General features: G+C 49.1%; 1 long non-coding RNA gene across 1 annotated transcript; it reads right to left on the reverse strand.

The window, feature by feature from the left end:
- Positions 1–2,632: 2,632 nt before the first annotated feature.
- LOC140713557 (uncharacterized) lies at positions 2,633–6,694 on the reverse strand. The gene is made up of 2 exons (XR_012095669.1): positions 6,521–6,694; positions 2,633–3,335 (listed from the first exon to the last, which is right to left on the reverse strand). It is a non-coding gene; the product is annotated as an uncharacterized lncRNA (long non-coding RNA).
- Between the last annotated feature and the right edge of the window lie 15,399 nt (positions 6,695–22,093).

Here is a 22,093-nt window from a genome sequence, read left to right on the forward strand (position 1 = left end):
ACTCTCTCTAGGGCAATTTATGATGTGATTGGATAAAATAACTTTTACCTACTTTATTAAATAATGAGGACAAATACAAAGGACATCACATAAAAGTTTATTTGTGTACTTTTCATGATAGTCTCAGGAAACATTACAGTTATATTTGGGGGCTAGAGGAGTTAAAATTCTTAAACAAAAATAGTTATTACTCCCTCTGCCTGATTCTACTTATTTCTGGATTGAGAATATCCCAGCCTGAGCCCCAATTCCCTATTTCTAAAGCAAGACTTCACCTCTAACAGAAATATGCATAAGACCAGGAAAGGTTTTGTGCTCTAAGGTGTTTTAATGGCTTGATTAGTCCTTAAAAGAGGTCTCCCCAGCCAGGCACGGTGGCTCACGCCTGTAATTCCAGCACTTTGGGAGGTTGAGGTGGATGGATCACCTGAGGTCGGGAGTTCAAGACCACCCTCACCAACATGGAGAAACCCCATTTCTACTAAAAATACAAAATTAGGTGGGTGTGGTAACACAGGCCTGTAAACCCAGCTAGTCGGGAGGCCGAGGCAGCAGAATCGCTTGAACCCGGGAGGCAGAGGTTGCGGTGAGCCAAGATCGAGCCATTGCACTTCAGCCTGGGCAACAAGATTGAAACTCCGCCTCAAAAAAAAAAAAAAAAAAAAAAGATCTCCCCTTTGTGTAGCGCCCCAGGAGGGTTCCCTGTCCCTCAAAGGGCAGTGGGTATCTTGCTTTCTCCAGGCAGGGGAAGTGTTAGCATAAACCCAAGTACATCCCAGGGAGATGAGTTCAGGAAAGGTCATCGTCATGCCTGGGAAGCTGAGAATCAGAGCATGATTCCCTCAAAACCTGCAGTGCTCAGGGCCGCTCGGTGACCTTTTCCACCTGCAGAGGTTTGCAGCCCTCGCTCTGAACACCACTGCCCTCGGACACTGGCATCCACACTCTGTCTTCACTGCAGGTTCCAACAGGGTTTGCAGCCCTCGCTCTGAACACCACCGCCCTCGGACACTGGCATCCACAATCTCTCTTCACTGCAGGTTCCAATGACTCTCAGTCCAGCTGCCCCCACTGCCCCACGTTTACCCTCAGAGCATCACCCTCTCTGCCTCCCAGCCCTCTCATGGAGGAAGGTTGAACATGTTCTCCTTGGACACTGAGGCCTGTGGTGAGGAGGGGCCACTGGAGAGCAGGAATCCATTCCCATCTTTGGGACCTCCCCCCTCCCCCACCGCAGAAGGACCCTTTCCCACCTCCACTGGATTCTCTGGAAATTCTTCAATCACTATCTCCCATCGCTATTCCCTGGAGAAAAAAAAAAAATGGAGGGGTGGCATTTTGTCCCTTAAAAAAGGGAGGCTTTCTCTATTTTCTTTATTCCCAGAACAGCAGAAAATCAACATTATTTGGCTTTTTTACTTCCAAGACAGAATTTTGGAGTTTGCCAGGCTGGGCTGCTTGCGTTAATGGCAGCGTGGATCAGGGAAAATGCCAAGATGCTGAGGTCTGAACACCTGGACTCCAACCCCAACCCCACACTCATCCACTGTGTGATTTTGAGCAAGTCAGTCCCCCTCTTTGAGCCCTAATTTAAGCCCAAAATGTGACTGTTGATACCTGGCTCCCAGAGTATGGGAGAGGATTAAATGGGAACACACACCTACAGTACCCAGGACAGTTCCCTGGGGTCAGGAGATGCCCTGTGACATCCTTTCCATCCCACTGTCCCTCGTTCTCCAGCTCAGAGTCAAGACCCCTCCAGCCCTCTGGGACAAGCCCAGGGAGCTGCTTCCCTGTTTCCTGTGTCTAACCCTCAATCCCAGCAGACAGATTCAGCTCTCTGGGTTCCCCCTTTTGCAGGCAGTCCCTGCCCCAGCTCCTGCCCCAAAGCCTTCCTCAGACTTCACAGGGTCAGTGTCCTTCCCCTCTGAGCCTGGAGCACTGGGTGTCACACACAAGTGTACACTCTTGCACACACCAGTGCACAACCTCCCCGCAGCAACCCCCTGGGGCTGAAGCCAAACCCAGAGAAAAATGCACAGTACAAAGAAGAAGATGGGGTCCATTTTTCACATTCTTCCAGGGTCCATCAACTTCATGGCGCTCAGATGTGAAAGGAATATGGGGCTCTTTTTCAATCCTACGTCTACTTAATTGCCTCAGTTGGGAGAGTAATTAATAAATGATTAATGGGAATGGCTTCTACAAAAATGGAATGATCCCGAGATGTGTTGCAACCTGCTGCCCAGATCGTCTTTAGAGAATTTAGAGTTGCTAATAGCTTCAGGTTGACTCTTCGTTTACATAGCAGATAATGCCCCAGGCAGAGGGACTCCGTCCCCAGAGCCGAGCACTTGACTCACATCAAAGGGAAAAATCAAGCTTAACGTTAAACAACGGGTTCAAAGTACCAGAGCAGCCCATCTCTAAGCCAGCATGAGAGCCCAGCATGCAGGCCTTCCAGGCCAGTGGGAGCCAGGCTTATGCCCTGATGATCTGAGGCACCTTCTCCCACCGCCCTGGGGATTTAATGGGAGCCAACAAAATGCCACAGAAATTAAAACAGAAATAAAAGGAAGTATAGACCCACAAAGGCAGCAGCGGTTACTTCAGATGAGATCATAGAGTCGACTTTGAATTGTTTTTAATTGTGCTGTTTTTCTGCGTTAAGCTTGAATTATTTCTGGAAATTGTGTAATATAATTTTTAAAGAATCTGGTACAAGGCATCTAAAAGGCACCTGATTAGATAAAGGCAGACAGACTGAACATGGATGCTCTGCTCAACCCCTTTTCAGGGTGAAAACATGCTTGGTTCTAAAGTGGGCAGAGGTCATGAGGACTTCACGGCAGGACCAGGTCAGATGACGCCAAGGGAGCAAAACCGTCCCTGAGATCAGTCTGCCACCGCATCCTCTACACTCTCTGCCAGGCCTCCAGCCCTCACGCCCAGTCCTGCTGGGACTCGCCAGCCCGGCTTTCCCACACGTGCCAGGCCAGAGAATCCACAGCCTAATGTGTTTTCAAAGCCAACAACAGCGCTGCGTCCACTTGAGTGAGCTTAGGAACCCCAGGAAGAAAGGAATCCAGACGTCCAAGAGGTGAAAGGAAAGAAGTGCTTTACTTGACAGAAGGTAGAACACGTGCTTCCAGGAGGTGCAGAGCTCTTGACTATTCGAAGCTTCCGCATTTGAATTTCGCTCCGGAAGGCGAAGTCCGGGCTTTGAACTGCTCTTCTGCTGGAAAGCAGCACCACTGGTATCCCTTGGGTTTCCACTTCCCTTGCTACTGCCTTAATTTAAGGTCAGTTTCCATCCTTCAAAATGTCACCTAAACCTGAAAATGTTTAGAGAGACAAAGTAGATGAGGGTGTGAGGGGTGGGTGTAGGAACGGGGATTAACTGTAAATGGGTGGGAGGGATCTTACTGGGGGGTGAAAATGCTTTAAAACTGGTTTCCGGTGATGGTTGTGCCACTCAGTAAGTTACTAAAAGTCATTGAATTATACACTTAAAATGACTGAATTTTATGCTCTGTAAAATAGACCTCAATAAAGCTAGTCATAAAAACAAAACAACAAAAACAAAACACCCATTCTTATATAACCTCCTCTCCAAACTCTTCCCAGCTGTCTTCACGCACAGAGCTGATCACGCCCTCCTCAGAACTCCTGCAGCCCTCTGGGGTTCCCTCCCTAACCTGCGAGATTGGTAGTTGCTCCTGCATCTCCCATCTAGACCAGGCCCCATCATCTCTGACTGCCCTACTCTCTGCCCCAGGGTCGACCAACGTCCTGAAAACCTGTCTGGCCTGAATGAATGGAGGGAGGACGGGGGATGGATTGCACGCTCACTCTACGAGCTCCATTGCCCAGGCCTTCTCGGGTTCCTGGAACTTAATTGGACACACAGACCTATTTCATTCACACCCCCAAGCCACCCCATCCCAGACCCAGTGGGACAGACGAGATCACGCGCTTTGTGACCCAAAACCCAGGGACACTGCTACATCCAAGCACAGAAGGAAGTCGCCTCCATAAAGCTCTTATACTAAGATATTCACCACCTCGTTATTTATAACCGTCACAATGCTGAAAGACCAATAGGGGATCGGTTAAATAAAACTACCACCATAAGAGGCATTATATAGCGAATTAAAAGGATATTCCTCAAAACCATTTAATGGATGGGAAACTATTTACAATATCATAGCAAGCCACAAAAGCACAAAAGCAGGTTGTAAAAATGTAAATTGTATGTATGATCCCTATTTGGTTTTTGTAAGTAAAAACTGGAAAGAACAGTAAAATGTTTACAGCGTATTTGTGGACGCTTTTCATTTCTATCCTTATACTTTTTTGCATTTTCTGATTCTCTACAATGAGCACACATTGCTTTTTTAAAAAAAAAAAATCTCTTAAAGAATATAGAAAAGCCCAAAGAATAATACAATAAAAGCCATGTAGCTAAAATTAGGAAAGATCCTATTTTATTTACATCAATCTCATACTTTTAAAGAATAAAAACAGATTAGATAAAATCTTCTTTATTCTCTTCCCCCGTCCTGGTCCCTCCCTCCCTCCCACTCCAGAGACAACAGTTTTTATAGATTAACTGTATATCCAGTCCATGTTTAACATTTATATTATATTCACTACACATAATTATAATAGATTTTTGGGCCAGGTGCGATGGCTCACACCTGTAATCCCAGCAGTTTAGGAGGCCGAGGCAGGCGGATCATGAGGTCAAGAGATTGAGACCATCCTGGCCAACATGGTAAAACCCTGTCTCTACTGAAAAAAAAAAAATTCTGGGCTTGGTGGCACGCACCTGTAGTCCCAGCTGCTCGGGAGGCTGAGGCAGGAGGATCACTTGAACCTGGGAGGTGGAGGTTACAGTGAGCCAAGATTGGGCCACTGCACTCTGGCCTGAGTGACAAGAGCAAAACTCCATCTCAAAAAAAAAATTATAATAGGTTTTTAAAATTGCTCTTAAATGTAGCAATAAAATGCATCATACTGTGAATAACACCTTGCGACTTGCATCTTCCGCGTTGAAATGTACATTTTCCTTCATTCACTTAACTTCTGTATAATAGTCTATTGTATACTTTGCCACATGTATTCATCTGTTCCTCCGCTGATGGGCTTCTGATTTGTTTCTAATTTTTGCTATAAGAAGCAATACAATGAATATTGATGGGCACGTTTTCCTGTGCACATAAGCATGTTTTCTGGTGCACACTAGAGCAGTCGTTCTGTAGTGTGGTTCCAGGACCGGCAGCATCAGCATCCCCTGAGAACTTGGCAGAAGTGAAAATCCTCAGGCTTCACCCCAGACTGAATCAGAAACTCTTGGGTCAGTGCCTGGCAATCTGCAGTTTGGAGGCAAACTACATACGGTTTGAGAACCATTGCTTTAGACTAGAGAACGCAGCTAGGAATTGAATCACGAGGTCCTGGGGCGTGCCGTTTTAGGGTCCACCAATGGCACACGAGGGCTTCTCCACGTCTTCCCCAGTACTGGCACCGTCAGCCAGACTACTTTTAGCCAAGATGGTGGATGGAGATGCTATTTCATTTTTGTTTGAATTTGCATTGCCATGATTATTAAAGATGTTTCATGTACATATTAAGCACTCAGTTTTCTTCTTCTTTCAATAATTTTACAATCACAAAAAACAGATTTGAAAACATACACACTTCAAGCCGCACTCACTTCTCTCACCATCCTGTGTAAAAGACGAAAGCCTGGACCAGAGCTCCATGGTGGCCAGCCGCCCAGACACCTCCCTGTTCCGTGGTCTGCCCTTTGGCTCTGATCTCAGTCTCTAGGCCTCTCCCAGGATGACTTTCCACGCTGAAGCTCACACTCTCCTCCCACAACTACAGCCATCCTGAGCCCATCTGCCTGGGAATCCTCCCTACCCAAGAGTTAATGACAGGGAGCGAGTGCTCCTCCCAGCCCTGGCCCAGCCCCGGCCCAGCCCCTAGGGACACGGGGCCTGATTCAAGAGATCAAGTACAGTAGATGCTTAACAAGGTCGAGAGACTAACTCATTCAATCATTTATTCATTCAACCAAAAAATATTAATTGAACAACATCGATGCGCCAGACACTGAGCTCAGCAGATTGGTGAGTGAGAACCATTACTTGTGGGCCCTCCTGGAGCTCACAGTTCCTTGGAAGAGACAGACACTAAAAGTGCAACTCCACAAATTAATGTAAAGTTGCAACCATCACAAAAGCCAAGAGAGGGAGGTGGACAGAATGGTAAGAACTGGTCAGGGAGGGGAGGAAGGATTCCCGAGGAGGTGAGGATTCAGCTGAGAGCTGGAGGAGGCAGAGGCGTGCTTTCCAGCACCATCGGAATCGCCACATTCCCCAAGCCCACCCAGCCCTCTCTGCACAGCTCTGAGAATGCGGGGAGAGCCGAGTGCAGCAAGGCTGCCCAGAGCTGGAACCCCAGACACAAGCCTAGGCCCACTCACCCAAGGGGCTGAGCTGGACACACTCACCTCAGAGCCCCAGAAGACCCCGACCAAAGGCTGGCTGTGAGCTAGCTCATTCGGCAGAGCCTGTGTCATGTTTTAAGAGTGCTGTGGGAAAAAAAGAGAAAAAATTCACTGACTGTCCCCCCGACCCACCACTTCTTCACCAGACGTCTCATCCCTGGTGAATTTCTGATAATGCTGCTGGGTGTTTACAGTTTCCAAATGAGGCAGAGGGGCTGGTTCACTGCAGCCTGGGAGTCAACATAGGAGAAAAGCTGCCATCCCCATCTGTCTCTCAATCTCTCTCTCAAGGTTTATTATTAAATACCTGTCCCCCGCCCTTCCTCTGGAGGGTAAAATAGAGCATCCTGTGCTTTGATTTTTAATCACCACTGACAACCAGCTCACTTCAAGGTCCAGAGTACATATGAGAATGATCTTACATAAAACAGGACATTTTTTCAATGTCCAGGTCCTGCCCCACTGCAACGCAGAAGATGCTGCCTTCCCCTAGCTTTGGCTGGAGAGCGTAGGGGTGTTAATCTGGCTGGTGATGTGAGGAGAATCCCTTGGAGGAAGCTAGAGTGACACGATGGGTTGATTATTTCAAACAGACATGGTTTCATGAGACTGCAGGCAAGAGTTAGAAAAGTCTTCTAGATATCTTGGTTTGGAAGCACCACAGAAAGGAAAGGTGAGATCAGGGTACCTAGGTGGAAGTCCAGGCTCTCCCCAAAACCCCAGGCTCACTGAGGCACCCTGACACGTTACTCCTCTCAAAGACTTCACTGCATTGTCTGTAATGTAAGGAGTTAGACTAGATTTTCTTCAAAATTTCTTCCAGTTTAAAGCCCATGACTCTTGATTAATTTTAATTTTGTTATGCCCCACTTCATACGATTCTTGGTGGCTCACAAAAATAAATTTGGCATAGGATAGGAAAGACGTACACAAAGAAATTGGATGGGAAAGAAGAGTAAAGTGGGGACACTAAAAGAAAATTAGCCTCTAAGCTGCATGAGAAGGTCCTATACACTTTGTTAAAGGTGAGCCAGATTTTTGCTTCTGAGCTTCCTACCAGCCAATGCAAAGAGGAACATGTGATCAGTTTTGAGACCAAGAGCATAGATATGGTAAGAAACGACCAGTTTCCAGGAAAGGATCAACTCTTCTTGGTTCTAAGGCCTGAGACATTTCTCACTTAGGTCTTTAAAGAGAGAGAACGCCGGCATGTTAAGAGCACATTCTCAATAGGATCTTTTCAGGGAACACATTCACCTCTTTATAAGGCCCCTCAATGTGGCCGGTAACACAGCTGCAAAAGCAATGTGGTGAAATCAGTTTGACCAGGACCAAAACGGCAATATAGATCTGAAGTTCTCTGGTGGTCTTTGTAAACCGAGGGGAACAGCAGACAGTATTTCTCAAACCGAGGGGCTAAGGACTCCTGGGGCTCCCCAGATGTGTTCTTGAGCCAGACAGTGCTGATTGGGAGCAGTTATCCTCAATCACTTTCGTGCATATTTCAGTAGAGGCAGAAGAAAAGAAACGGATCTGCCAAAGGGCCACCAGGGCCAGCAGGCCATCTCCATCACAGGGCTAATTTAGTGTGAGTCAATCTAAAGGGGCATGACTGTGATGTGGGCCTGCCCCTGCCACCTACCCCCTGCACCTCCATCTGCCACAATCCCTGCTACTCAGTGACGACCGCAGACCCAAGACTTGCCAGCCTTGGTCTGTGTAAAGCTGCCTTTCTTAGCTCCCAATCGCCCCACAGAGTAAGGCTCAAATTCCTCTGCAGGCTGTTCAGGTCTCTGTGTGATCCGCACCACCTTCACCTCTGGCTTCAACAGGGATACTTCTCTATCCTCTCCATCCCTCCCAACGTCAAGCCCCTGACTCCTGAATCAAACCATTGACTTGCCTTTGTGCAGACATCTTCCAACCTCTGAGTTCCCTTTGCCTCTTTCCCCTCCCAAGTTTCTCTTCTGACTTCCTCCCATCCTCCAAGGTCCAACCCAAAGACCACCAAAGGTAAGCCTTCCCTACTTTCCCAGCAGATGAAATCTCCCTCCCTCCCGAGCACTTGGCCAATGTCACATCCATTGACACAACTCTTGTTTCTGCTGGGCACGGCTGACTCGGTGAAGATGGAGGATGAAGTACAGAGAAGCCTTCAGTCCACAAGAAGAAGTTAGTTTCTTGGGCTTAGACCTGTCTTCCTGGCTTGACGGGGGGCTTCTTGAAGGCAAGAGCCCCGGCTGGCTCACAAGTCCCGGCCCTCCTGGGTCTCAGTCCTCCCGCTGCATCCCCGCAGGTTCTGCTAATGTCTGCAGAATTCACTTGCAGGAAGGCGGGCTGTGGTGGGGCTGTGTCAGGGTAGGGGATGCCTCAGACACCCAGCAGGTGGTGGGCTTGCTGGCTGGGCGAGCTGGGGCAGGACTTCTAATCCCTTTGTCACAGCAGCGCTGGCCTGGACAGTGGCCAAAGGCAGGAGGGGAGGGCGGCTGCCTCCCCATAGGTGAACACCTGACACACTGTGTGTGCTTATTGGCCCTTCTTGCTGCACCTGTTTATTTAACCAACGTATTCTGATCTCAACGCCCATTAAACCTTGTTGACATATTTGAAATTCTGCATTCATGCAACTCAAGCGTCAGCCTTCCATCTGCCAGCTGTATCCTATATTAATTAAAACAGTGGATGAGGTAAACCCAGTTAATCCTCTGGGGGAGAGAGGGGGTTTATTTTTCAAAGGGACACAGTTTCAGCTTACAGGGTGCATCGGTTTGCTCTTCAGAGTTCCAAATGGGCATTTGTTGTGCACACACCGTGCCGAGAACCTTCTGCTAAGTACAGCATTGCCGCTGAGCACTCCTGAGTACTGAGGAATGAATGTGGGTAGGTGCAGCTATGCATGCGTACAGGAGTGAGCTACACACGGGAGCGTTTTGTGTGAGCCCTTGTGTTCATGTGGGTGCGAGTACCACATCTGCATCTCCTCAACACCCGGTGACATGCCAGCCTCAGCGAATGCACTTGGCACACCAAGTTCCATTTGTTCCTTGTTGTCCTTAAAGCATCAGGGAAGCTGTGCTGCTCACATCAATCACTTGAGATTAAAAACCAGAGAGACTTTGTGTTTACTCCGAGCTCCCTGTGATGATCATTACTAGGACCTGTAATTTCCCTCCATGAGAATCTGGCAGGCTGGGAATACTTTCTTTTGATGGTTGACAGCCCTTCATGGCAGAGCTCAGTTAATTCCTCCCAGGCAAGTTATGCGTCTCACTCTGAATGACAGTCTGGGACCATGGCAGGCAGGACCCCTGTGCACAAGTCCGCGGGAGAGGTTTCACATGGGAGAGGAAATACGAGGGAAAGGAGCCTCCTGGGACTGTACAGCACGGGGGCCCCAGTGGAAGGAACGAGGACTGGCAGTTGGGAGTCTGGGGTTGGGTCTGGCCTCAGGCCCACCATGTAATCTTGGAAAATTACCTCGTCTTGGGCTCTGCTTCCTCATTTGCAAAATGAAGAGATTGAATTGCATCATTTCTTAGGTCCCTTGTGTCTTCCAAGCTCTAGGAGTGTGCCAAGAAATGGAGTTGATCTGCTGATTTTGGTGGGAACCACAGACTCCTAAAAATGTTAAGCTGGAGGGAACCTCAGCTCAACTTATGTGCCTAACCTCCTCATTTCCCAGAAGCAAGTGACTTGTTCAAAGCAAGTCGAGGCAGAAGAAATAGAATATGTATTCTGGGATGGAAACAGAGCCAGCCCAGGTCCCTTGGTGAGGTTTTGAATGCATTTCACTTCCAAAAGGCAACCGAGATCACTCCCCCTCCACTTAGGTCAGGACTTGGCTCAGGCCTCGCTCAGCTCCTTCCCAAACCCCTATTCCCTATCTGAGCTCCCCTCCTCCCAGCACCAGGCATTCACTTCTATGGTAGCAGCTGAAATACTCAGGGTTCCTGGTACACATAGAGCGGTACCCACCCCCGCAGCAGCACCCAGCAGCTTGCTGGAATGGCAGGACATTGAGCCCCACCCTGGAGCTTTCAATCAGACCCCCAGGTGGTCCTTAAGTTTGAGAGCTGCTGTTGCAGGGGCACCTGGGCTCTCCTACTCTAGTCCATTCCCTTCTCCCCAGCTAGACAGCGAGCTTTTTAACGGTAGGTCACGCTGCTCATTCATTTGTGCATCCCAGGGTTTGGAACGGTCCCTGGCACAAAACAGGTGCTCGTCAGGTATTAAATGAATACATGAGTGACAGAACCTGTGCAGCCTTCTTGAAGGCTGTGAATGTAGCACCAAAGCTGGGAGGGAAGACCAAGTGTTGATGGAGAGATGAAAGTGAGGGTCTGCGAATCACCTTCTCCCTGCCCTCACTAGAGGCAGGGGGTTCAGGACTAGCCTGGTTGGAAGGGATGACTATGACATGGAAAAGCATGAGAGGAGGTAGAAGAGGAGGGAAGGGAAAGATATCAAGGAGATGAAAGATGCCACAATCAGAATGTTTGGGACAGACCTGTGCACCCAGTTCATGTCTACCTCCATTAATCTTACTTTCCTAAAGCAAACCTTCACTATTTTCAGATGAATCTGAGCAAAGGCAAAAAGCACGATTGTTCAAAATGAGAATCTGAGTTTAGATCCCAGTTCCATTGTATACATGCTGTGTGATCTTGGGCAAGTGACTGACCCCCTCCCCGTGTCTGTTTCCTCATTTCTAAACTAAGGATCGCAAAAGAACCTTCAAAGGGTGCCCTGAGGATTAAATGAGATCATATAATGCATTGCTACAGGGCCTGGCACAAAGCAATGCATTGATGTGAAATGATCGTAAGTGAAAGCATAAAATCTGACCAGTAGCCTGCTGGAGACTGTCCAACCTGGGAGTCTGGCATCCGGCTCAGTTTGCAGGCTCCAAACCTGGGCCTCTGCACCCAACACTTTGGCTTTTCCTCCCATTGGCCCTCTAGGCCTACTCAAAAACTCTTGCCTCCCTGAGCCCCTCAGATTCATATGTCTCAGAATGGTTGGGGGTGGGGGGTTCTCTCTTGTCTCCAGAACAACAGCATGGCTTGCCCAGGCCATAGAACCCAGTTAACAGCTCCCAGGCCCTGCCACCCAAATGCCATTGCCTTCATGTCGGCAGCTGACAGAGGTGCAGAGAATGTTTACATCCCCAGATTAGAGAAAGCCTGGCAGCACCAGTCTGGGGTCTCCTGGTGGCCCCCTTGTACTGTTTGGCTGTGTCGAGGATTCTGCAGTCGGGCCACCCACCCACAGTGCAGGTAGAATACATTGTGGCCTATGTGAGTGATGCCTCCCTGGAACTGTGCAGCACACAACCTGAGAGATGTATGCAGTGCTCTTGTCCCCAGACCCAACAGCCATTCATGTCATGCTCCCTGTGAATAAGGTAAGGGCTTTAGGAACAGCTTTGCAGTCAGTGGGAACGGGCAGTTTAAAGTAGTCACAGACCTGCTCTTTAGAAACGGTCCCTGCCATTTAAAATTCTTGAAAAAAGAATCTCAATCTCCATCCCAGCCACCTAGGAGAATGAAGAGCTGGGGAAAGGACACAGCAGGAGAAGTTCTAAACTATGCCCTCAGTGTGTCCCTTTCTGGGGACCCTGCTTTCTGGGCATCAGACTGCGGGCGGGTCCGCCATCAGCCACACACAGGGGATGCGTTCTCCGAGACGGTTCCCGGGCAGTGCTGTGAGGGCAGAGAAGTGAGCCCAGCACGGAAGGCACCTGCCAGCATTCGTTCCAAATAACCAGGCAATGTGCCCTGAACCCCACCAGCATCGGTGATCTCCAAGAAAATGTTCCCTTTCCCTCCCCACTCTCCCTGTCCCAAGAGGAACTTTTCCCATTAGAATTTGTGTGACAGTTGAGAAGTTGGAGCTCGTTTATCCTTAATAATGTTACTGAAAAATACCAGTAATTACACAAGGACTGCAGAAAATCACGTTTAGGTAAATGAGGGGAGGAATGGTTTTTATTACGCTTCCTCAATGAACATGTAATTGCTGGCTATAAAAGCACCTTCCTGACTCACAAAATGACCACCAAAAGTCCTTGTGAGAAGACTGGGCATTTGTGCTCACTTGGCACTCGTTGGGCAGCTGGAGATATTTGGGGTGAGTTACTCTCCTCGGTCCTCCCAAATTACACTGCTCCATCCTGAGTCAGCTGGAAGGAGGAGTGGGACAGGGGAGGGTTTAAATATGCGGAACACTTCTGTGTGTCAGAACACAACACCCACCCACCCCATCTCAGGCGAAGCCCCCCATCCTTCCGGCCCACCGCCAGCGCTGCCTCCTCCCGGGGCCTTTCCGCCAGCCCGGGCTGCATTCTGGTCCATCTTTCCCGGGAGGAAGAGGGCCCCTAATGCGGAAGAATCTGCTGGGTCCGCCTCTTCCTCCTGGGGTGGACAGCGAGACTGCACTTTCCAGCCTCCCCTTGTAATAAGGTGTGGCCGGGTGACTACGTTCCGGTCCACGGAATTTGGGGGAAGCGATGAGCACCACCTCCAAGCCTGGCTCTACCGCTGACTGGCAGCCCTGGCTCCGGCCGCCCACCCATGCACTCCCAGCAGGGAGCAGGGCGGACCCAGGGCAACACTGCTGATCACAACACAGCGAGGTCTCTGCCAGCCCTAAGCGTGGCAAGGACCAGTAGGGCTCCCAGGCAAAAGGCAGCCTCCCTGTCTGGCCGTATTTGGGGTTGCCTCGTCCTCTCTCATCTTTGAATCTGCCAGACATAACTGGAGTCCCCTAAATCCCCGGATGGAACATTCCAGCCCTGGAGTGGAGCCTTGGGCTCCTGGGCAATGGGCTTGGGGTCTCTGAGCTTGTTACCCTGCAGCGTGAGTCTTCCCCACTCTCCCCGTCATTCCGTTTTACAGGCCAGTATCGTGTCTCCAGCTTCACTTACATGCCTGTTACCAAGAAAGTGAAAAATACACAAAGGATGGCTTGGGCAGCTGTAAATAGTTCTGACCCACATCCAACCATCAGCCATAAATCATTTGTGAAAGGATCACAGAATCTCAGAGTCCCTTGAAAACAACAACAACAACAACAAAAAACACCTAAAAAAGTAAAAAGGAAGTTAACTTTTACCGTATCCCTCATTCACCCATTTGCCTGTCTGACATTCAGCTCTGCACTGATGACAAACACTTCATTTATGAGAAATATTTAGTTCCACGGGCTTCTCCTGCATAACACTTGACTTACACAGTTCATTAAGTCTAAAGAGCTGACTCTTAAATTTCTTTAGGAAAACAAAGGAACCAGAATAGCCAAAGCAAATTTTAAAAAAGAAGAGCAAAGCCAGAGGATGAAGACCCTCAGCTTTCAAGACTTCCTACAGGCCAGGCACTGTGGCTCACACCTGTAATCCCAGCACTACAGGCTGGGCACCATGGCTCACACCTATCATTCCAGCATTACAGGCTGGGCACCGTGGCTCACACCTGTAATCCCAGCACTTCAGGAGGCTGAAGCGGGAGGATTGCTTGAGCCCAGGAGTTCAAGACCAGCATCAGCAGCATAAGGAGACCCTGTCTCTACAAAAAATACAAAAATTAGCCAGGTGTGTTGGCGTGCACCTGTAGTGCTAGCTATGAGGGAGACTGAGGGGGAAGGAGTACTTGAGCCCGAGAGGCTGAGGCTGCAGTGAGCCCAGTGAACCATGATCACACCACTGTACTCCAGCCGGGGTGACAGAGAGAGACACTGTCCAAACAAGAAAACATAAATAAAAAAAAGACTGTCTGTAGCAGTCAATGAGGTACTAGTGAGAGGAAAGGAGAGCCTCAGACCAACTAGGGCAGAAGAGAGACCCCGGAAACAGACACACATACGTATCATATCACACATATGATATATATGGTCACTGACTTTTGAAAAACAAATCATAACACATCATTATCATAGAGCTGGAAATTATTTGTTAAATGCCTGTCTTGCTTCATAGGTGGTGTGCCCCAACAGGAGAAACGCATACCTGTTGTGTTCACAGTCAGGTGAACTTAATAAGTACAATGCCTGGAACCCACTCGAAGCTCATCAGACATTTTTCAAAGGGAGGAAGGAGGAAGGCTGGGGGCAGGCAGACTTTCTTGATCCTTCAGGCATGAATGGGCTCCCTCTCCACACTCAGACTTCTGTCACCCTCCACATAGCCTATTCTTTTGTTCTTCACACATACAAGATGTTACATAATGCTTCATTCACTTTACAACTCTCTGCGCTTCCAAAATGTGGCCTTACCGGTTACGAAGACACGAATATCAAAAGCGAGCGAGTCTTTCCAGCCATGGGCTCGGCAGGAAGGAGAATGGCTTGATTAAGATTGCTCATTCACTTCAGCTGTGGCTCAATCAGCCCCGAACCTAAAAGAGCTTTTACAGCTCCTTCTGCTCTTCCCCAAACCCCTCCCGTGGGGTCACCTGGCGATGGTCTGGCTGGGCTCAGCTTGTAGACTACGATATCACAGGTAAGACGAGGTGGTCTCTTTCCACCGTCCTTGCAGAGAAAGTGCTGGTGTGGGTGGAAAGTTGGAGAAATGGGTTCCTGAAATTGATTTCCACTAAGACATTTTTAGCTGACAAGAACATGAAAATCTGCTTCTTAGAAACAAAAGCTTTTCTTATTGAATTAGAACACGAGATGATTTGTTCACTTTTCATTTTGGTTAAAAAAAATTCTGTGTTAACAAAAGAAGCCATCCTGGTCTCAGCCCTGGGCTGTGGATTTTTCTCTTTCCCAGGGAGGACGGGCACCTCCTCTCGCAGGTGGCAGGGCTAACTTCAGGAAGGCCACATTTTCTTCTAGGGTAGAGCAGACTCTGGTTTGCCTGTTGTCTCATGATAATTGAAACACAACCCGCACCTGCAGGACACATTCCAGCTTTTCCGGAAGCCTTTGCACTTGCTGCTCATTGTTTCACCTGCGTCAGGCAGTGCTTGCCCCGAGCTGGTGCGTGAGATTCTTTTCCAGGGACTTCAGGGAACCTGTCCTCCACAGCCTCAGGAGCGGAGAGAGTCGGGACAGAGCCCAAGATGAACCTCACCCTGCCAGTCCTGTGTCTGGAGTATTTGCTCTGCCCAGGGTGGGATGCTGGCACAGAATGGGACACAGCAGAGGACGTAGAGAAGGGCTACAGGGGCTGAAGACTGAGCACTGTAGTGGGAGGTGCAAAGCCAGGGCACTCCTGACACCAGCTTGCTGTTCTGATGCCAGCTCGCTATGCGGACTTAATTTCATTAACTCTGAGCTTCAGATGCCTCACCTGTAATGTGCAAAAAAAAAAAAAAAAAAAAAAAAAAATTAAGCATCTTATTTTTCTTAGTGACCATATGTAAACGGGTTCAATAAGCTTGCAAGTATAGAGCAGAAATGGACTAAAGATTACAAGTAGTCTTTTCCATCAAATTCTGATAAAGAAGGCACGTAATACACTATATCCATTTCCTATGGCTACTGTAACAAATGACTATAAAGTAAGTGGCTTACAGCAGACATGTCCTCTCACATTTCTGGGGGTGTCGTAGGACAAGCCGCAGATAAAACCCCTCAGACACTGAATTAAAGAAGGAAGGACTTTATTCCGCCAGGAGCTTTGGCAAGACTCACATCTCCAAAAGCCAAGCTCCCGGAGTGAGCAATTCCTGTCCCTTGCTCACAACTCTAAGGGGGTCTGCGTGAGAGGGTCGCGATTGATTGAGCAAGCAGGGGGTACGTGACTGGGGGCTGCAGGCACCGGTAATCAGAACGGAACAGAACAGGACGGGATTTTCACAGTGCTTTTCCATGCAATGTCTGGAATCTATAGATAACATAACCGGTCAGGTCAGGGGTTGATCTTTGACCAGGCCCAGGGCGTGGCGCCGAGCTGTCTGCCTATGGATTTCATTTCTGCCTTTTAATTTTTACCTCTTCTTTCTTTGAAGGCAGAAACTGGGCATAAGACAATGTGAGTGGTGGTCTCCTCCGTTGGAGGGAGAGGTCTGCAGTGAAGGTGTCTGCAGGGCTGTGCTGCCTCTGAAAGCCCTAGGGACAATTTTCCTTACTGCTTCCCATTTCTGATGGCTGTTAGCATTCCTTGGCTTGTGGCTGCACAGCTGCCTCTGTCTTCATGTAGCCTGTCTTCTCCTCTCTGCATCTTCTCCTCTGCTTTTTATAAGGACACTTTATGGAATTTGCAGCCCACCTGGATAATCCAGCATGATCTCATTTTGAGATTCTTAATTTAATTACATCTTTAAAGACTCTTTTCCAAGTAAGTTCCCACTGACAGGTTCCAGGAGTTAGGAGATGCACACATCTTTTTAGGGGCCATAATATAACCTCCTACACACATATACCCCTAAACTCACACCTAGAACCACCACCTCATAGCCGAGTTGGGCTGCTGCCCAGCTGTCATCCACAAAGCACGTTTCATAAGCATCAAATTATATAATCCTCAAAGAGGTCTCAGAGGTAGGGAATTATTTTCCTGTTTGAAATAGGAGGAAACTGAGATCTAGAGGGTGAGTGTTGTACTCAGGATCACACAATATCTAGGAATTAGAGCTGAGACTTCAACCAAGGCCCATGAGGCAGGAGAGCACAAAACTTATTTCTCCCTCTAGAGCAAGGGGGATGTTTTATCTGCAAGGAGAAAGTGAGGGGACTCAGCCTGCAGCTGTAGAAGCCTTCATGGAGGTGCTCCTCTTCCTCTCTCATTACCTCTGCACCTCCAAGTCTGCACTCACCTCTGCCCAGCCACCCCTGCATAGAGAAAAGGCACAGGGCTGGGCCTACATCAACCATGGGTCTGTTCTTCCCCGCCCTGTCTGAAGTGAGGGCTCCCACAGCAGGCCACAGGTAACACTCCCTCAAAGAAGGAACAGAGGAATGAATGGTTTGTGTCAATCGCATCACTGGAGGAGGCAGTCAGGCGTCTTGTGCACTGACCCAGATAAAGAAGAATTTTCTACTCCACTGCCTTCCAATGGATGAACAGAGGAGACAGAGGCCTCTCCCTGAAGACATTCAAGCTGAGTCCAGATGACAGCTTGGCAGGGATGCTGTCAGGGGCTCCTGCCCTGGTGACATGTGGGTCTTGAGGACATATGAAGGTTCTAGAAGTCGTAAGGTCTCCCACCTCATGGAAGAGAACACCAGCCACATCCAAGGCAGTATCTTCCTGCTCCATGCAGTGACTTGTGTGGACCTCACTGACAGATACACACGAAAGAAAACAGGCACCTGAATACAGTTTTTGTATGATAGTTCAGGTGCTCAAAGAGGTAGACACCAAGATGGGTTTAGATGTGCAAGAGACTTCTTGGGAAAATGCCTGTGAGGGAGAAAGGAAAGAGCCAGAGACAGTGAGGAGAGCCCTTGGCCACAAGGCAGGTCTGACCTGTAGAGGAGAGTGGGCCAGATGGCAGAGCGGGAGGAAGCGACTCAGGGCCCCAATAGGGGGTCTTGGAGCCAAACTCACCTGTTGGGGGAGTCCTTGTCTTGCAAAAATAGGCTCATTACAACCCCCTGTGCTCAGGCATTGGCTGGGGGCACCCTCGGGAAGGGGGCCTCAGTGAGAACTGGGGGTGACTCCTGACTGAGCCTTCCATCCGTTCTGCTCCCCTCGGCAGGGAATCTGCGCCGCAGTTTCATGGCTGTTACAGGATAAGTCTATTTACAGGAAGGTCAGGGACAAGTCGACTAATAGATGGTGCACACAGAATCAAGACAGTGGTTCCCTTTGGTGAGGGGTGGTTATTGACTGGGAGGAGCTTTCTACGGTGCTGGAAATGTTCTAAGTCTTGACTGAGTGGTGGCTCCATGGGCATACACACATGTAAAGATTCATCAAGGTGTAGACTTAGGATCTGCACACTTTACTGGACTTATGGATATTCAATACAAATTGTAAAACCTATGCCTTTACCAGCTCCTTTCTTTCCCCGGGCCACCTACAGTTGTATATCTGAGAACATTTCCTCAATCGATAGAAGGGCTTTTTGGAGGTGCTAAATGTAGTTTTAGGGACTTTAATTCAGTGTAGAGTCAGGCAGAAGGGGACCAGAAGTGAGAAAGTGCAGCTCTGTGACTCACTCTCAGATGAGCTGAGACCCTTTGGGCAGCTGAGGGGAGAGAGAAGGCATGGGGGGCCGGAAGGGTGCCCAGCAGGTTGGAACAGGGAAATGCTGGGTGACAGTGACCCACAGGGTGGCCAAGGACAGGAGGGAGAAACAATATCCTGGGAGAATCTGCAGTAGGTGGCCCAGCCCGGCTGCTTGCTCCCTGCCCCCAGGTCCCAGAACCAGCCCTTCTGGATAGGTGCCTCTGTCTCCACCCTGGGACACAGCAGGCAGCTGCTGGCCATGGCCACCGGTACTTCCTCTAGACTCCTCATCGTCTTTATGCTTGGCTGGTTCTCCTAGGTCACTACTTCTGTTCCAGAGGGAGGCAAACACTACGTGGCCTCCATCTAGCCATCAGGAGCCTGGCGTGAGCCTCTCCCCATCAGCCTAGGAGAGTAAGCAAGGGCATTGGTGCAGGGCACCACACAAGAGCCAGACTCCCCACTGCACAGAGGATGACCTGGAGAAGGTGAGTCACCCGCTTCACAGGCTGGACAAGGCAGTCTCCTCTCTACATGCAAGGGGATCTAGTGGCATTCTCAAATGGCCATCCCAGAGGGTCCCCAGACCCTGCACTCCTGATTGTCAGTCCTTTCTTTAGCAAACACTCACTGAGGCCCTGCTATGTGCAACAACACACAGATGGAGCCAGCACAGGCCCTACTCCAGAGCTCAAACATTCAGCACGCACCCTCACACCTGGACTTACTTAGGGCGACATGAAGGTGCGTAAGGCAATCTGTCTCCGCCCTCAAGCAGCTTGCGGTCTGAGCAGGACCAGACACCTGTCTTTACCACAAGGTGGGCAGTGGGAGAGGATGGAGGAGGGGGCAGCTGAAGTCTAATGGGGTTCTGAGGAGGTAGAGATGGAGCCAAGGAAGAGCTTCAGGATCAAAGGAGATCAGCGCAGAATTGGGCAGCCAGAAAAGTAAGACTGACCTCAGTTTTCTTGGAGATACTGTTTTGGGGAAAGGCTGAACAATTCAGTCCTATCTTCTCATCAATTACATTGTAATTTCAGAGATACTCATCTTCCCTCCACCCCACCCCGTTTCATACGTGGCATCCCAGGTAGTCCCCAGGGTTGGCTGCCCCAGCTCCACAATCCAGGCCCCTTCCCAGCCTGTGCAATGCCTCAGGACAGCCATAGGAGGGGAGAGGTATCTGTCTTCCCCAGCCGGTGCGGTCAACCCAATCTAAGCACATGGTCATGCCAGCCACCTCTCATGCCACCAAAACTCAGGGGCTTGCGGGATTATACATCAAAGCTCCCACGTCCATGCCTTGATTCTCTTCTCAACACTGAGAATTTCAGTTCTTCACAGATGTATACAGTGAGGAATTTCCATAGGCCCAGGCCAGGGACAATTTAGCTGACCCTTTGATAATGATCGTGGATTTTATTTGTCCTCCTATCATTATAAGAGAGATATCTGAAAAGAGTGCTATATACCACTCACCATTCTGGGGAGCTGGTGAGCATGAGTGGTGACCTGCAGGGTTGCCTTACAAAAACCCATGGCATCACCTGGTCCCCTGTCTCTGCCCTCCCTGGACGTTTGCAGCCTCTCTCAGTGGGCACACCCAGCCATAGCAGGCTAAACAGCTTTACATCTGCAATATCGAAATCCAGCGGCTTTCCACAATGGCTGGCTGCAGCATTCACAGTGACTCAGATCATTTTCAGAGTTTCTAAGTGTGTTCTCTCAGATCAGCCCAAATCTGTGCTAGGAAATGATGCAACAGCAAATTGGTCCTATGTTTTATACCAGATGTTTAAACAAGCAAAGAAGAGAGTATACTTAAGAAAATACATGGAAAACACACAATCACAGAGTTTGCTTTGCCACATGGAGCCTCCTAAAGCCTCAGCATCTTTAGGAGGGAGGAACGTTTTCTGAGAAACAGCTAATTCTCCAAGAGGCAACAGCCCAGGATTAAGATAGGATCTTGAGCAGGAAATGAATGGGACATTTCATAAATGTGCTTTTCACTCAGGGGCTGCTTAAAAGGTACAAGTCAAGCTAACTAGGCCCACGTGATGGCTCCAATTATTGGAATCCTGTGCCTGGTTACACCAGGCCTCGGTGCTGTCTCGTCTCCTGATGGTATCTCACACCCAGACTCACTGAGAGAACAGTGCGGTTTTCCGTACCATAATTTCCTCACCAGTGCTCCGGGAGGGGATGCCAGGAGCGTGGCTGTTATACTTGGTGTCTCCAGGTTGACTACAAGGGCCTAAGGAAGACCCCTTTGACCAGCCTGGACTGTGCTGGCTTCTTTCTCTAAACTTTTACAGTAGCTGACTCTGCACCTTAAAATGTAGCTCCTAATTGGAAGTCAGAAGGGCTTGAAGGCACTATGGAGATCACACAACTCACCTCGCCACCCCACTGGTCCATCACACATTCTCTCCTCAACGTTGCCAAGAAGAATTGAGCAAACTCTGAACGCCTGTCGAGATGGGGCACTCGCGGCCTCATCAGGGAGGTCATTCTGTCTCAGGTCATTCCATCTTGGTCTTCCAGTGCGAGCATCTTTACAACACTACCCAAGATGTGTCTCCCTGGAGCTTTCACTCATGGCTCATGGTTCTACTTCCAGAAGCCACATGATTCGATTCTACTTGTCTTCCATCTGGTAACTCTTACACAGCCCTGGCCACGCAGCTCCTTTTCTTTCTATAATTCCCCTCCAAAAATACCATTAATTCTTTTCTAATTATTCAGCCATTTTCTCTGATCAGGTGGACCTTACTAGCTTGGCTTTTCCTTCCTTTGTGTTCAAGTTCCACCCCTGCCCTACTTCCTATTCCCACTGTCTTTCTTATCATAAACCCAGCACAGGGTTGAAGACATAGCAGACACCCAGCCAAACCGGAAGCCTCTGCCTACAGCCACGTCGAAGATTGGCTCACATTATTCTGAGGCTCTTCAAGAGGTGTTGGGAAGATTAATCAGCATCTTAGGCATCTATGAAGTGCCCTGAAAGCCTCCAGGGTGTGCAGCAATCATGGACCAAACATAGGCCAATCCCGAGCTGCACGACCCACAGTGGAGAGATGAAACACTCATTTCAGCTCATAGCAGACAACCCTTGGCCCTGAGCCTCAGCAGGGAATCCAGACATCAACAATCAATGACCACCTGATGCCTGCTTTCTGACTGCAACTTAGATGGTGAAGGATTTTGGAAATTGCTTAGACTTGAGTCTTGCAAATGAACTTTCACAAGGATATAGAACAGGTGTGGGCAGAATTTCACAGGATGCCACCGAGGCGGGAGGCCTGAGCCCTGCAGCCAAGCTCCTGAATTTCACCTCTCAGAGGCTGCCGAGAATCTTAAAACCCTGGGATTCCACGAAACACGGTGTGGACCCACCACCTCAGTTCTTGCTCTGTGCCTTGGATTTGTGGAGGAACTGCAAAATCACCAAACATGCC

This window comes from Chlorocebus sabaeus, chromosome 15 (genome assembly GCF_047675955.1).
Source record: "Chlorocebus sabaeus isolate Y175 chromosome 15, mChlSab1.0.hap1, whole genome shotgun sequence".
In the NCBI taxonomy this organism is placed as follows: domain Eukaryota; kingdom Metazoa; phylum Chordata; class Mammalia; order Primates; family Cercopithecidae; genus Chlorocebus; species Chlorocebus sabaeus.